Source organism: Pituophis catenifer, unplaced genomic scaffold, assembly GCF_029215685.1.
Source record: "Pituophis catenifer annectens isolate HBS135680 unplaced genomic scaffold, rPitCat1.0.hap2 SCAF_3, whole genome shotgun sequence".
Classification (NCBI taxonomy): Eukaryota; Metazoa; Chordata; class Lepidosauria; order Squamata; family Colubridae; genus Pituophis; species Pituophis catenifer.
The window spans coordinates 99,162,519-99,181,061 of NW_027256883.1; the positions used below are offsets into that span (position 1 = coordinate 99,162,519).

General features: G+C 36.2%; 1 pseudogene; it reads left to right on the forward strand.

The window, feature by feature from the left end:
- Positions 1–68: 68 nt before the first annotated feature.
- LOC139315000 (protocadherin beta-16-like) overlaps positions 69–18,543 on the forward strand; it is a 44,112-nt pseudogene continuing 25,637 nt past the window's right edge.

Here is an 18,543-nt window from a genome sequence, read left to right on the forward strand (position 1 = left end):
ACAATGTGGATCTTGTTCTAAAGAGATCACTAGATAGAGAAAAGGTGCCACATCTCAATATCACCCTAATGGCTGTTGCTGATGGGGTACCACAGAACACAGGCACTGTTCAAATTAACATTGATATTCTGGACATAAATGATAACCCTCCTCAATTTTTCCAATCTGAATATAAGGTAAAAATAAAGGAAAACCTTCCTACAGGCACTGCGGTGGCTAGAGTGGAAGCTACAGATCTTGATTTGGGTTTAAATGCACAAGTCACCTACTCATTCCATAGAACATCTGAAAGAATAAACAGTTTGTTCCTTTTAAATGAAAGATCTGGAGAAATCACTCTTATGGGACAGATTGATTATGAAAAAGAAAGGAGTTATAGCATAAATATCAGAGCAACAGACAGAGGAGGACTTTCAGGCATTGCAAGATACTTATAGAGGTTGAAGATGTCAATGACAATGCCCCAGAAGTGTCCATCCTATCTCTGACCAGCAGTTTAAAGGAGGAGTTGGCTTTGGAGAAGGTGATGGCCCTCTGGAGACAACAGCAAAACGGTCTGCTCCATAGAGATGAACCTTCCTGAAAGCCACCACAAACAACTTTTATCGGCTTTTTTTTTTTTTTTTTTGCAAAAAGTTTATTTTTATTTTTATTTTTTCCAACACACAAATTACATCTTTTCAGAACAGAGCCCTGATTCGGTCATCAATTTATACAGTTTTTTCCCCCCCATCTTGAACAAAATTTTGTATATTCCATTTTGCCATAACACTTATTTCTTAATCTTAACTCACCTATCTCAACTAATACCATCTTTAAAAAAATTAAATCAAATTTACTTAATCAAAACAATTACCCTTCTAGTAACCCCCCTTAAATCTTAATTCAATTAATACTTCATAGTACATTTCACAATTGTTACCCTAAATCCTCACTATTAACAATACTTAAACTTAAATCACCTATCTCCCCTATTACCATCTGATAAAAAGTTTACTCTTATTTATTTAATCAAAACAAGTACCCTTCTATTAATCCATTTTAAATCTCAATTCAATTAATACCTCATAATACATTTCACAATTCTTAGCCTAAATCCTCACTATTAAGAATACAGGTCAAACATGTTTATGTTTCAAAATCTTATTTCCCTTTCTAAAACTTCCTCACATTTTTTACTTCGTATAATGCTCAATAAATCTTTATTTCCCTATTACTTCACCAAATTTAGATCCTATCTCTAATCCCAAAAATATAGCAATTTAACATTGAAACATAGTTCTTAATTCAAATAAGACTACAATACAATTCTCGAATTATTTCCCACAATTCTATCTCTTTAACCATACCATTTGTATAAAAACCAGTTTGAGTAATTCTTATTTGTAATTCATAGTCCTATATTATTTCAATCTTCTTTTCTTTTTTGCTTAGATATATTATCAAAGATATTGAAAATATTAAAATATTAAAGTTATTGAAAATATTCAAATTATTGCAATTGTTATAAGTATTTAAACAATATCCCAGTTGTTATAGTCATCAATTATTCTCAAGTAATACCATGTAACATCTTAATAAAAATTGATTCATTATGTCCACTGATATATTTTCTTTTAACATAGTCTATTTCTCATATATTATAGCTTCCATCCATATTTCAATTTTAAGTATCTGTAACATATTCTTCTCATATTTCTGTTAACCATCATTAATCTCAATATAGTTATTTTGTAGATCAAAGTCTTGGACTTTTCTATCTTACCCCATATTCCCCAATTCTTTCACTATTAATTCCACTGTAATCATCTTTATAACTATTGTTTTTCACAATATAGTCTCTAATAACCTCCTTTTTATTATTACTATCCACCTGTGCATTACTTATTCATATTTAATCACCTTGTCTTTGTCTTCTTTATTTCCAGCCATTATGTCTTGTTTCTTCATTTTCTTGTCTGCTTCTGTATACTTCATTTCAGCTTCAGTGTCCTCTAATTTTGTCCTCCACGTGGCATTTTAATTATTTTTCTTATTTCCATTCCAAGTCAAATACATCAATTTGTTTCTTCTCTGATTCCTGCGCCATTTTATTCTTTTTAAGTTGACGTTATCCCAATTGTAAGAGTTCCGTTTTGGTTCCTCTTCCCCCCCCCCAGTCAAGCCACCTGCAGACAAAGAAATCATCCTCCAGAAATTCTCACGGTTGTTATCTGTAAAGTTCATGATTTCCCAAAACAAAAACCAAGTTGCAATGTTCCTTTTTACTCCAGAAGGTGTCTCTCTGCAATCCACAATTTCCAATTGTTTAACTGTGGCAAGCCAAAAAGAAAATAAGATCAAAAGTTCGGATGTGGCAAGAAATGACGGATAAGGGAGGGGGGGGAATTAGAATTATAATTATATAGGTTAGATAATTATTTTATATGTAGTATAATAAATATTAGGATAATATTTTAATATAAACAGATATGAAGAGTGAGATAGGGGAATAAGAATTAAGTAACAATTGGAAAATTAGAATTTGAATGATGGTACTATTAAATATGCATAAAAATATGATTAGCAGTGAAATGCTAGAATGTAACAGTGGGTGATTAGATAATGAAAGAATATATTTTAATGTAAACATGTGTATTATATGGATTGAAGGATTGGAAAGAACATGAATAGATGTACTTTAAATGTATAAACGATTTTGATTGGTACTAGAAGTGTCTACTGAGACACTGAATAATGAAAGAATAAAGGATGAAATTTTGATATAAACTGATGTGAAGAGTTAATTAAGGGAAATATGAATAAAAAATGTCTTTGAATATTACAGCGATATGGGAAAGGAAAAAAGTTAAAAGAGATAGAAATAAGAGGGGAATAATAGAATGTGTGTGTGTGTGTGTGTGTGTGTGTGTTAAGATATATGAAAGAACAAAAAGATTTAGAACTGAAGGACGATAGTAAAAGATATGGGTAAATAATATGAAACAATGAAAATGAAATGTAATAACTAGGAGTAATAATATTATGTTTATTTGTGTTGAGATGTATGATACCCAGGTATCACACCATTCACGCATTGATATGTATAAACAATATAAAATAAAAAAATTGAATTTAAAAAAAAGACTTCTTGTTTGGCATCACTACGACACAGTCGTAGGGAGTGGGATTCTGCAAACCTAGGTTGAACTCTCCTCACTGGGGGCCCCTTAAAGGGCTAAAGTCACCTCATAGGAGTGACGAAGAAAGGAGGACACTTTGCAGATCATGGAGAGTGGCAACCCTTCTGCTTGATCCGAGGCTCACTCTCCTATCCAACAACAAGGAAGGAGAGGCGACCATTATGGCTGCCGGGAAGCTGGGACAACCAAAGAAAGAAATGTGCTGGAGCGGTGTTTGAATAGTGGACTGGAGCTGGGTGAGATGATCTTCAACTTCTTTACTAGGGATTAAACCCCAAAGAAAAGAAACTCTGAAAAGACAATTTTCCAAAATGTTTAAAGCAACTATAGACCCAAAAGAAAATGAAACCTAAGAGAGGATATAATTTTTAAAATATAGAATGACTGGATTTGAACATTTTATTGGGAACATCTTGAAAAGGCATTTTAAAATGCTGGAAATATTGGTCTCATTATTGGGAAAAAGTGAAAGAAATAATTTGAAGAAATCGGAATGCTGTTAAATTGGGTGTCACATTGAAATCTTATCTGAGGATGGTGAAAGAAAGGAAATACACTATATTTTTACAAGGCTGGGAAGACCTTGGAATAATCTTTAATACTGAGTGGAGGTAAACACATCAGGAAGACTGTGTTTTTTGCTGTATAACATTTGATACCTAATTGTTTCATGACTAAGGAGGGAAAATTTCTGAGACCCTTGAAGATTGCTAAGCAGAGTGGTTCACAAACACTTGGAACTATTATTGGAATCAAAGAGCTGGTTAGGTGGCTGATGAAGACAAGGGAAAATATGGAAGGAGTAAAGTAATTGGTGGAGGACTATAAAGAATTATAAATATTGTGTACTTCGAGGAATGATTCTGGGACTGAGTGAATAGTTTTAAGGTTGGCTTTTTCATGTTACAGACAACTAAGAGTTTGTGATTTTGATAGATTTGTGAGTAATTTTTGGACTTATTAAAATAAGATAAAATGTTTCAACAGGAAATAACAAGCATATTTCAAAAAGAAATGTCATCAATGTTTCAAAGTATATGAAACGATAACAAAGAAACACAGGGAGATAAAGGATCTGTATGATACAGACATGAGACTAGAAAATGTTCAGCAAATAACAATGAAATATGAATAGGATACCCAGGAAATAGAGGATAGAATAGAAAAAAACAGAGGAAGAGAGACAAAACAACAAACGAAGCTAAAAGATAAGGAGAAGGAAGAGATAACTAAAATGGATGAAACAGATTAAGCTGACAATATACTTAGAGACTTAAATATAGAATTGAATAAGCAGAAAGATATTCTTGAAGTGAGGACAGAGACACTTATAGGCATGGTGAAGATCTGGCAGTGAGAGGCAGAGGTAGAAGAGGGAACACTTAGACCAAGAAAGAATGATACAGGGAGACATAATACTTCAAAGGAGGAGTATGGAAAGCATGCTAAAAAATCAATAAGAATTGATTTACTAAAACGACTGAGAGATGACGGGTAGAAATAGAATATTCACCAATATAAGATATATGCTATCAAGATTTAGAATAGAGGTAGGAATTAGAAAAAGGGAAAATATTGTTATGTACATTCCTATATAATATTTTAAAATTAGTATGCAGAAGGAAGGATCAGAAGCTGAAATATTAAATAGCATTATTAAGGTTATCATGGTTATTAGCATTGAGTAATATAATATAATATAATATAATATAATATAATATAATATAATATAATATAATATAATATAATATAATATAATATAATATAATATAGAATAACTAAATGAGGGATTATATACAAGGTGGAGTAAATATTACAATGTCAACAATTTTAATAGCATATTTATAATGCTACGATAATGATGTAAGTATGACTAATGTAACTAATATAATTAAAATTGATAAGAGATGATGGATAGAAATAGAATACTTATTAACATAAGATTGGTATTATCAAGATATAAATAGAGATGGAAATCAGAAAGGGGGAATACTACAATGAATATTGTTATATAAAATGTTAAAATCAGCAGGTTGATGAAAGGATATGACTGTATTCTGTATAATGTTATTAGGAGATTCAATTGTCAAGGGAACAGAACCAGCCATCTGTAAATCAGACAATCAATCTAGAGATATATGTTGTCTCCTTGGAGCAAAAATCAAAGATGTGGCAGAGAAACTAACCAAAATAATCAAACCCTTTTCTACTACTACACATAGGGATGAATGACATGAAAATGGACCTGAAAATAATATTGAGTGATTACGAGCAGCTAGGCAAGAATGCTAAGGAGTTAGGTGCACAAGTAGTTTTTTCATCTGTACTGCCAACAAAAGATCAACATCTAGTAAGAGAACAAAGAATTTTAGAAGTGAACCACTGGCTAAAGGGTTGGTCTCACCAAAATAACTTTGGATTCCTGGACCATGGTCTGCACTACCTCCATGATGGGCTTTTGGCAATGGGCTGTACCTCACAAAAACTGGGAACAATGTTTTTGGAAAATGACTAGCTCAACTTATCAGGAGGGCTTTAAACTAAAATTGAGGGGGGCGGGGAAGGTGACCAATCTTTAGAATCTCCAGGACCAAATTCCAAGCAAAAAGCCCTAAAAAACAAATCAAATAATGAGGTAAAGAGGGATAGAAAGGAAGACAAAGTCCAACACCAAACAAAGACATAGGAAGCATACCCAGAGTTATACATAAAAATCTCAAATGCCTATATACAACTGCACAAAGTTTGGGGAACAAACAGGGTGAACTTGAATTATTAATACATGAAGGTAGATACAATATAGTTGGAATTACTGAAACTTGGTGGGATGAAACTCATGACTGGAACATATTGATAGAAGGATGCAAACTGTTCAAAAAACCTAGACCCCATAAAAGAGGAGGTGGAGTTGCACTATATGTAAAAGACCACTATATTGCTTCAGAAATGCATGAAACCGAAGACGAAAACTTCCTAGAATGCATATGCACCAATTTAAAAGAAAAAAGGAATGACATTGCCATAGATGTATACTAAAGGCCACCCAACCAAGCAGGAAAAGTAGATTGCTAGTATTGGTTAATTGCTAACCAAATAACAAATACATGTAGGAAACACACTACAATAATAATGGAGGACTTCAATTTCCCTGACATTAACTGGAAGACTAATTCTGCACCAAGTGAGAAATTGAATAAGTTCCTGACCAACCTAGCTGACAACTTTGTTGTTCAAAAGGTTGAGGAGGGAACTAGAGAGATAACCATACAGGACTTAATTCTCATGAACAGAGAAGAAGTGATAGAGGAAGTTGAAACTGCAGGAACCTTGGGTAAGAGTGACCATGTCATACTGGAATTCAACATAATGCAAACACAAGCAATAGAACACAATACCATAGTCTTAGATTTTAAAAGAGCTGATTTAACAAACTCAGAGAGAACTTGGGAAAGATTCTTTGGATGAAAATCCTAAAGGGGAAAACGACTCAAGAATCTTGGAAAACTGAAAAATATGATCATAAAAGCCCAGTCTAGCACAATGCCACTGAAAAAGAAAAATAAGAAATCCAAAAAGAAACCAGCATGGCTGCATAAAGATCTCTCTAATAAACTGAAAGACAAAAGGGACAAGTACAAAAAATAGAATAAGGGACACTTAACTAAGGCTGATTATCAGCAGATTGCCAGAATCTGCAAAGATGAAGTCAGGAAAGCAAAGGCTCAGAATGAACAAAGTCTTACAACAAAAGTCAAACATAATAAAAAAAAAGTTTCTTCCAACATATTAATAACAAGAAAAAAGTCAAGGAAACAAGAAGATGGCAAGCAAGTAACAGGCAGTAGGGAGAAAGCAGAGCTGCTTAACTCATTATTTGCATCAGTCTTCACACAAAAAGAAATTATAGCCCAACGTACCAAAAACATAACTGTAAAAGGCAGACTAGAAATAAAAGTTAAAACAAGCAAAAAAAAAAAAAAAAAGGTAAGAGAACACCTGTCTGATCTTGATCACTGGGAAATCATCAGGACCTGACAGATTACATCGCAGAGTTCTAAAGGAGCTGGCAGATGTCATCTCAGAACCACTGTACCATGTTTTCCCGAAAATAAGACTCTGTCTTATATTTTTTTGAACCCTGAAATAAGTGCTTGGCCTTATTGCCATGCTCTTAAAAAGCCCGATTGGGCTTATTATCAGGGGATGTCTTGTTTTGGGGGAAACAGGGCATCACAGCTTTCAAAAATCTTGGCGCACCAGAGGACTGGAAAAGACCTGATGTGGTTCCCGTCTTCAAAAAAGGGGAAAAAACCAGATCCAGGAAACTACAGACCAATCAGCCTAACATCAATAGCCGGAAAGATACTGGAAAAGATAATATATAAAAAAAGATCTGCCAACAGCTAGAAATGAGTAAAGTAATAACTAGCAGTCAGCACGGGGTTTGTTAAAAACAGTGTCAGAGTTCTAAGTAACATCCCCAACGAAAGAAGACTCCAGGCTAGAAGTTCCTCAAAGTTCCATTTTATTAGAGATGTCATATTGGCACATCTGGGAAAACCCGAATCTGAAAGCTTCCAGGTTTCCCCCACCCATAGAAAAGTCCAAGTCCCTGCCCAGCACCCACATGTCCATCACATGGCCCAATCAATGCACCGTCCCAACTGGAGATGCCTCCCGGGTGCAGGGCAAGATGTCCTTGACTCTCAGAGAAAGGAATGTTATTATTGGTATATATCTCCCCTGCTCCATACAATCCCCCCTCCCAGTTTTCCACAGCACTAAATGTGGCAGGCCTGAAGTTCCAATGCAAAAGATGGCTTCCAGGCCTGACAAACAGATCATGCCAAACCAATCTTATTTCATTCTTCAACATAGTGACTAAATTAGTAGACCAGTGAAATACTGTGAACATAATATACTTAGACTTCAGCAATGCATTCGACAAAGTAGACCACAACCTACTTCTTGGTAAGCTAGAAAAATATGGGATAGATAGCATCACCACCAGATAGATTCACAACTGGCTGACAAACTGTACTCAACGAGTAATCCTTAATGAGTTTATGTCAAAGGGTGTTCATCCCAAATTGTATAGCTAAAAGTTTGTAGAGTTTCTCAGTCATCCAGGTCATGGTTGCCCCTATAGAATTTGGGATGAACACCCTTTGAATGGTGTGGGAGTAGGAATGGATTTCCATGGGCCAGAAGCATCACGTGCAGGCCACACCCATCTCAGATCCGTGAATGGGGAAAATGTCACGAAACGGCATGTGATGGCAATGTGATGTGGCAAGTTTGACACCCGTGCTCTTAAAGGGTGCAAATGACCAGCTGTCTGCAAGGAAAAGAAAAGTAAGATTTAACACTTAGGGGAAAAAAAACTAAATGTACAATACAGTTCCATCAACTTCTGTAGCCATTCGTCCATGGTGGGAATCGAAGTGTCCTTCCATTTTTGTGCATACAGTAGTTTTGCTGCCATCAACATATATAAGATGCCATCGACATATATAAGAAAAAAGTTCCAAAATTTTTTTCCAAGTCTTTTCCCATTAAACCCAAAAGAAAAGTCTCTGGCTTCATCTCCATCTTCATTTTAAGAATGCTTTGTATTAAAATATGAATCTTACTCCAAAATTTCTTTGCTTTATCACATGTCCACTATAAACAATAAAAGGTCCCTTTTTTACTGTGACATTTCCAACATTCATTTGAAATATCCTTATACATTCTAAATAACTTATCTGGTGTTAAATACGAACAATACATATATTATTATATGTTATAAAATTATAACATTATAAAATTTTTCTTTTAAATTATAGTTTAATGTGGATTTTAAACTTTTCGTCTACATATTTTCCCATTGTTCAAGCATCACATTATATCCAAAGTTCCTTGCTCACTGAATCATACAATGATTTACATGTTCACTTTCCAAATTCAGTTTCAGTAATGTTTTATAAACCTTAGCAATAATATGTTCATTACTGCTGCACAGTAAGATTTCCAATTCATTTTTAACAAATCAAATCCATAACTCTTTTTATCTAACTCTCCCTTTTAAATTGGGTTTTAAATGTTTTACATAAATTGGATGTCTTAAATTTTTTGAGCCCAAATTATTTAATCTATTTTTAATAGTTTTTAACTTTTGTATGTTATTTGTATTTTTATCTTGGCTGTTCACCACCCTGAGTCCTCCGGGAGTAGGGCGGTACACAAATATGATAAAATAAAATAAATAAATAAATAATTTAACTTAATCTGCAGACCTGGATGAACTCACAGATACTGTAACATCATATGTCAGCTTCTGTGAAGACCTATGTGTACCGACCAGGAACTTGCGAATATACAGTAACAACAAACCTTGGTTCACAGCTAAACTTAAGCAGCTATGTCATTCCAAAGAGGAAGCCTACAGAAAAGGTGATAAAATGCTGTACAATCAGGCCAGAAATGTATTAACAAGGGAGATCAGAGCAGCAAAAAGAAGCTACTCTGAAAAGCTAAAGAATCAGTTCTCAACAAATGAACCAGCAAACGTGGGAAACTCTTAAAAATATCACCGGCTACGGCAAACCTCCTTCCCAGGCTGAAGGAAATTAACAACTGGCAGATGACCTGAACATGTTTTACTGCAGGTTTGAAAGGAAACTGCAGCCACTTATCTCCACAACCCCCATCTCAGACAAACCAACAACAGCCAAGCTTCCTACAACTGACCCCATCCCATTGGGTTCATGACCCCTAGTGATCACAGAAAAGGAAGTGCAAGACCTATTTCACAGACAAGCTCCAGGCCCAGACAAGATAACTCCTTCTTGCTTAAAAGTCTGTGCTGACCAATTGGCCCCCATCTTCACCCATATCTTGAATAAATTGCTAGAGATGTGCTATGTTCCTTCTTGCTTCAAATGCTCTACTATCATCCCAGTGCCAAAGAAGCCCACCATCAAGGAACTGAATGACTACAGACCAGTTGCTCTAACATCTGTAGTCATGAAAACCTTTGAAAGGCTAGTGCTGTCCCACTTAAAAACCACCACGGATCCGCTGTTAGACCCCTTGCAATTTGCATACCGAGCAAATAGATCAACAGATGATGCTGTTAATATGGCTCTGCGCTACATCCTACAAAATCTTGAATCTCCAAAGACCTATGCAAGGGTCCTCTTTGTAGACTTTACTTCAGCATTCAATACCATCATTCCAGACACAATTCTAACTAAGCTAAACCAGCTAAGATAAACACACTTGTAAGTGGATCATAAGCCTCTTAACAAATAGGAAGCAGCAGGTGAAGCTAAGCAGAATCACATCAGATACCTGTACAATTAGCACAGGGCTACTCCAAGGCTGTGTGCTCTCCCCACTTCTCTTCTCTCTTTATACCAATGACTGGATCAATAATAATAATAATAATAATAATAATAATAATAATAATAATAATAATAATAATAATAATAATAATAATAATTTTATTTCTATACCGCCCTTCTCCTGAAGGACTCAGGGCGGTGTACAGCCTATTTAAAAACAGAATCAACATCAATTTAAAACAATTTAAAAATATTAAATAAATTTGGCTTAATTTAAAACCCCCAAAATTTAAAACATCCAATTTAAAATTATGTTGCTAACCCAGCCTGGCGGAACAACAGGGTCTTGAGTGCGCAGATGATCCATCTGTTAAACTACTGAAGTTTGCAGATGACACAACAGTGATCGGTCTCATTCAAGACAATGATGAATCTGCATATAGATGGGAGGCTGAACAACTAGCCTCGTGGTGCGACCGGAACAATCTGGAACTGAACACATTCAAAACCCTAGAAATGGTGGTAGACTTTAGGAGAAACCCTTCCATACTTCCACCTCTCACAATACTAGACAACACAGTATCAACAGCAGAGACCTTCAAATTTCTGCAAGAAATTCGCAAGATCTAAAATGGACAGCTAACATCAAAAACATCATCAAAAAAGCACAACAAAGAATGTTCTTTCTGCATCAACTCAGAAAGCTCAAACTGCCCAAGGAGCTGCTGATACAGTTCTACAGAGGAATTATTGAGTCTGTCATCTGCACCTCTATAACTGTCTGGTTTGGTTCTGCAACCCAACAAGACAGACACAGACTTCAGAGGATAATTAGAACTGCAGAAAAAACAATTGCTACCAACCCGCCTTCCATTGAGGACCTGTATACTGCACGAGTCAACAAGAGGGCTGTGAAAATATTTACAGACCCCTCACATCCTGGACATAAACTGTTTCAACTCCTACCCTCAAAATGACGCTATAGAGCACTGCACACTAGAACAACTAGACACAAGAACAGTTTTTTCCCGAACGCCATCACTCTGCTAAACAAATAATTCCTCAACACTTTCAAACTATTTACTAAGTCTGCACTACTATTAATCTTCTCATCATTCTCACCACCCATCTCCTTCTACTCATGACTGTATGACTGCAACTTTGTTGCTTGTATCCTTATGATTTATATTGATATTGTTCCTGATTGCTTATTTGTACCCTATGACTATCATTAAGTGTTGTACCTTATGATTCTTGATGAATGTATCCTTTCTTTTATGTTCACTGAGAGCATATGCACCAAGACAAATTCCTTATGTGTCCAATCACACTTGGCCAATAAAAAAATCTATTCTATTATATTCTATTCTAAAAAATATTTCTTTCAATTACTGATATGTGAACCAATGGCAAAAATAACCTTCTGATTCTAGCTCTTCCCTCGACTTTAGGGTAGGATCACGAGAGTTGAAAGGGTTTATTTTACCATAAGTCCACCAGTCTGGCTTTTCTTTTCTAAAAAAGGCTTCCTGAGGAGACACCCAAAGAGGCAACTTCTAAAAAACCTTATTATATATTTATTCGAAACTCAACATTAAGTTTGACTTTTTCATACCATAGATAACAGTGCCATCCAAACTTTAATTCATGGCCCTCTAAATCAGGTAGCCTCTTGTTCTGGAGGTTTACCCACTCTTTTAACCAGGCCAGACAGCATGCACCAAAATACAATTTCAAATCTGGTAAACCCAAATCTGGAACCCCTCTTTCCTTGCATCTTGCACTACTTTGTATCTAATTCTAATTTTTTTCCCCCATGCCATATAAACTTAGAAATGTCCCACTGCCATTGTTTAAATGGATTATCAGTTGCAAACAGTGGTGCGTTGCTCCCGGTTCTGTCCGGTTCTTAAGAACCGGTAGTAAAAGCGGCGGGAGGCTCCGCCCACCCACCTGGATGTCATAAGGTATGATCTGTGCATGTGCAAAAGCTCATGTGCGCATGCACGCACTCCAGTTGCGAACCAGTAGTAAAGGTAAGTAGAACCCACTCCTGGTTGCAAGTATTGGTAATGTCTGAAACAGAAAAAGCATCTTTGGCAAAACATTCATCTTAATTACAGAGATTCTACCCAATAGTGATGAATGCAATTTGTCTCATCTTTGTAAATCCTTTTTAATATCATTCCAAAGAGGCACGTGATTATTTTGAAACAATTTTATATTTGTGTTTGTCAATATAATCCCCAAGTATTTCACCTTTTTCTCAACCTTAAAACCCCACTTTTTAGTCGATGTATCACGGTCCTGAGATGACATGTTCTTGATCAATGTTGTTTTCTGTTTGCTTATTTTAAAACCCACCAAAGCCCCAATCTAATTTAATTTCCTCAACAAATATTCTATATTATTTTTGGGTCTTGCAAAAATATAACCAGATCATCAGTAAATGCCCTCAATTTATAAACTTCTCTCTTGATCTCTCTTGATGAGCTGAAGAAGCTTCTTGGATGAGAAACAAAATGTCTTCAAAGAGAAAGTCCAGTTGCCTCTTGAAAAAGCATCTTTGGGATTCTCTCTTGATAGTTATACCTATTATTTTCTCATCTTAACTTATATCTCTATTCAAAACTTCCAACACTAAGATGAACAGTAAAGGAGACAAAGGGCATCCTTGTCTCGTATCCTTTTTAATTTCATATGAGTTAATTAAATCACCATTAAAAACAATTTTTGCTTTCTGGGATGTGTAAACTGCTTTAACTCCTTGAATAAAGTTCTCTCCAAAGTCCATTTTTTCCAGCACTTTAAATATAAAAGCCCAATGAGGACCCAGTTTGTGGGGGCAATAAGCTGACTTTGTATCAATATAAAAAAGTATGAAGGCTATTGCTTAATGCATTGTAAGCCACCCTGAGTCTCCGGAGAAGGGTGGCATATAAATCAAATTAAAAATAAATAAATAAATTGTCAAAGGCCTTCTCTGCATCTAAAATTATTAAAGCTGCCTGTTTCTCATTATGATATTGTAAATATTCAATAATATTCAATACAGTCCTCACATTATCTCTTAGTTGTCTTTTTGTCAGGAAGCCAGATTGATCTTCATATATATATATTAGTCTTTCTGACAAAACTGCAGCAAAGAATTTATAGTTCTTATTTAATAATGAAATTGGTCTGTAATTCTTTGACCCTCCTTTGGTAACAACACAATATTAGCTTCCTTCCACATTTGAGGTATCTTTCCCCTCTATAATATATCATTCATTGTATCTTTTGATGCTTGAATAAGCTCATCCTTAAAGCAGTGGTGGGATTCAAATAATTGAATACCCGGTTCTCTGCCCTAATGATCATCTGGGTAGGCATGGCTGGGTGGCCATGTGACCTGGGTGGGCGTGGCCAACTCCACATCACTCATATCAAGGGGTGCCCTGCCTTGCCTTGCCTGGCCTTGCCTTGCCTTGCCTCGCCATGCCCAGCCCAGCCCAGCCCAGCCCAGCCCAGCCCAGCCCAGCCCAGCCCAGCCCAGCCCTACCTCACTCCTCCCCTCCCCTCCCATCCCCTCCCAACCACTCCTTGTCATATCTGGCCTCACCTCTCCTTGACATACGACCACAATTGAGCCCAAAATTTATGTTGCTAAGTGACAAATTTATTATGTGAATTTTGCCCCATTTCACAACTTTTCTTGCCATATTTGTTAAGTGAATCACTGCAGTTGTTAAGTTAATAACACGGCTGTTAATTGAATCTGGCTTCCCCATTAACTTTGCTTGTCAGAAGGTTGCAAAAGGGGATCATATGACTGTCATAAATGTGAGACAGTTGTCAACCATCTGAATTTTTATCATGTAAGCGTGAGGATGCTGCAATGGTCATAAGTGTGAAAAATGGTCATGTCACTTTTTCTAGTGCCATTGTAACTTTGAATGATCACTAAATGAACAGTTGTAAGTCAAGGATTACCTGTACAAAAATACAAATAGCTTCTTTGTTTGCAAAGAGCTGCCCTTACCAATCATTAGATTAGAAATGGGGGAATATACACTAAAGATCAATGAGTCACAGCCATCATGGAAACCTAAACCATTCTGTCTGAATACTTTCCTTTTCATCAGCAATACCTGCAACTTGAAGTTACAAATCAGGCAGTGTGTCAGAGCACCTTGAGGAATTAAAATAGTTAAAATGCAATAATAACTATCAGCAGCCAACTCTTGCTCATAAAGTGAAACCTGTTGGATGCTTATCCTATGGTTGGGTAGATAATATATAGAAAACTATGTTCTGTAACTTTAATTGCTACAAGATGACTAATTGGCTGTGCTAAGCAGACATAAAAGAAGGCAGGAAGTTCATTCACTTCTGCTCCTGCTATTAGAAGGTTGAACTGCTGAAAGGAACCTTGTCCGTGTTACTGAAGAGAACTGGAATTGTAAGCAAACTATGTTTTTGTGTTGAACTGTGATTATTTGAAGAAGTGTTATCTTTGTTTTGAGAAGCCAAGTTTGTTTTTTTACTACAAGTAAAGACTGTTTATTTTTCTTTACACGTTCAGAGTGTGAGTATCTGTGTGTTTTGCTAAGCAAAGTATCTATTCGCTATCTGGTCCGTTGCACCACTTTGCAGCGGGCAGTTTTACCCTCAACAAAACCCTTTAGCAGAGAGGTCATTTAAGGTCTCCAGAAAATGGGTAGGCATACTTGGGCTACAAAATGCTGAGCTAGAGACAAATTAACAAAGTATATAGGGGACTCAGGTTTAAGTCTCTTCCCTCACAAGTTTGTCAGGATCACAATAAAATTAGTACATGCCACAGATATCTAAATAAACTTCAAGCCTGGTGCCATGTTACTAAGTTTTATTATCATGAGAGAAAACTAAAACAAATTGGAGGGAGGATCCACACCCCTACCTCCTATTTTTTTTAATCTTACTATCAGTGAGCAATCATGTGCCTTGGCCACTCCAAAACAATGCAAGAGACTCCTATCCGAAAGGTGCTTTTTCAAGAGGCAACTGGACTTTCTGGAAACCAAGAAAGCCAAGTTGCCTCTTGAAAAAAGCACCTTTAGGACAACCATGACCTGGACAACTGGAGAAACCTTATAGACAAGAGACTCCTGTGCTTAGTGAACTAACAGAGCACCCTTTTCCACCCAGGAGAAGCAATCCTTAGATCCATTTGCACCACTTAAAGATACCAGCTGGTCTCACTCACCTCACCTCACAAGATATCCTAAGGAAATCATCCAGATTTAAGGAAAGATTGTGTTGGAGGGAAGAGGGAAAGACGCAGCTTGGAAAAAAAAATTTTTTTTTGTAGGCAGCATTGCTTAACTTGATCAGGCAGGCAGCAGCGGTCCGAAAAGATTACCTCATCGCTTTCCATTGGGGGGGGGGAGAGACCTCCCAAAGCTCTATTTTTTTGTAACAAACAAACAAACAAACAAACAAAAAAGCCAAAGACTAGCCAGATCGCTCCATTTAGAGAAGATTATGGATCCAGGGAAGAAAGAGGCCTGCCATTGCTCCCTCCCACCCTTAATTGGGGACGGAGGAAGCAAGGAGTGGCTGGGAGGGGATTCAGCCATATTGGAAGTACATCCCAGAAGGACAGTGCCAGGAACCACTAAAGCAGTGTAAAAAGCTTAAAACAACCCTTCCCCTTTAAAAAAAGTCAAGCCCTGGAATAAAAGTACCAACAAAGGAAGAAAAACTGCATAAAAGCCGCTCAGGCTATAGAAAGTCTGGGTGTACTGCCAAGAATCATTAACAGCTGTTACAATGTAAGAAGGCTTATCTGAAGAGGCAGTTCCTGAAAACACTTCAGCAGGGCAATAAAGATAAACAGGATTAGGCTAGGAAAAAATACACAGAGGCACATTAAAACATCTCCTTCCTGCCTTCCTGACAGGATTAACCCCTTAAAGTGGGAAAAACAAAGGGCTGTTGGAAGGAGATTTCTTCCAACAGCCGGTTCACCAAACTGCTCACAAAGTTAACAACTAGTTCTGTTAAACCGGTTGAATCCTACCACTGCCTCAAAGCACTTATACTGTTGGCTTGTAAGGCATCTGGGCCTGGAGCTTTACCATATTTCATTTTTTTAATGGCATCTGATATCTCAAAGGCAGCTATTGGATCATTCATATATTGTCTCTGAATTTGTGATAATTTAGGCAGCTGTTGTCTTGAAAGATATTCATCTATTTTTGACATTTCTAACTCCTGTCTTTTATATAAGTTAGAATAAAATTATGAAAAGATGTTTTGATAAGTTCATTATCTGTTATTACATTGCTGCCTTCACAAATTTTCTCCATCATTCTCTTTTCTCTTTCCTTTCTTAGTTTATATGCCAACATCTTCCTGTTTCTATTTTGTTTCTATTTCTTGTACTGTTAACATGGACAGTTGTTGCCATAGCAATTTAATTTGATGTAAAATTTTAGCATCTGTAGGTGTCTTTTGCAGCTCAGTTTCTCTCTGTCTGATTTCATCCAGTATTTCATCCCTCATCTAGAACTTGACATGTAGGGATTATAGAGACATGTCCATATGTGGTTCCCTTGACAACAATATAGGAGTGTATTGCCACTTCTGAGATTTTTTTTTTAACTAGAGCGTTAGAATTTCCTGATGATTTCCAACTGGAGTTCTAATCAGATCCACCAAGTCTTAGCCTTTCTGAATCCAGCCAAGATTTTCTACATCTTAATACTGTATATTAGACTTAAACTGAGAAGAAAATAAAAATACAGTTTTCTCTGCTTTATTAATGAAAACTTTTTTCCATGACAGCCAGTTTGGTGTAGTGGTTTTAAAGCATTACGCTAGAAACAGAGACACATTGAGTTCTAGTTCTGCCTTAGGCATGCAGCCTACTGTATAACCTTGGGTCTGTCATAGTATCTTAGCCCTAGAAGAAGCAATGACAAACCACTTCTGAAATTTTGCCAAGAAAATTACAGTTGCCATGAGTCAACACCAACTCAGAGGCATTTCCCCATAAAAGAGATATTTTGCACAACTACCTCATTCTCTCTGTGTATTTACTTCTCTTCTTTTGAAAAAAGTTACATATTTCAATTGTCATATTCCAATCATGAGAACAATCCAACCAATCATATTTGGTTTCCAGTATTAAGAATATAAATGCATGCTTATTTCCCATACTTCAAGCTCTACTATATAGTGTTTAAAAATTCATGTACTGATAGATTACCTCTAGGTTTTTGTCTCCAAGCACAAGAGAATCCGTTAAAACCTTTTTATCAATTTCACCATACTTTAGCCAAACACATTTTAGAATTCTGTGATATAAGCAACTCATTACCTACAAAAGTGAGACCAGAACCTGAGAAACTAAGTATCAAGATGATTTTTACTGACTTTTATTTGAATGATATTTAAGCCACTTATTTGTATCACTTCAGTTCATCTTGGATTTTACATAAGTGGGAAAAATTAATTATATGGATTCCAGATTCGCTCTGTAAGGGGAAATACAGAACACCAACTCTCAAAGGAAGGCTTATCTATTTGGTAAATATAGCAATAACAATAGCATTTAGACTTATATACAGCTTTACAGTGCTTTACAGCCCTCTCTAAGAGGTTTAGAAGTCAGCATATTGCCCCCAACAATCTGGGTCCTCATTTTACTGACCCTGGAAGGAGGGAAGGTTGAGTCAACCTTGAGCCAGTGAGATTCGAACTGCTGAGCTTCTGGCAGCTGGCAATCAACAGAAGTAGCCTGCAATACTGCATTCTGCACCACTGCGCCACCATACAATATGCTGTCCAGGCCTGTTCTCTGATACCATCAAGCCTCTATTTATTAAAAATAAAAACTGAATCTAAATACCTGCAATTCTGGGATTCCTATAACACATATTATTAAGAATAGTTGTACAATATACAGTAAATTTCAATTACAGGTAGTCCCTGACTTACATTTCATTTAGTGACCGTCAAAGTTACAATGGCACTGAAAAAAGTGACTTATGACCGTTTTTCACACT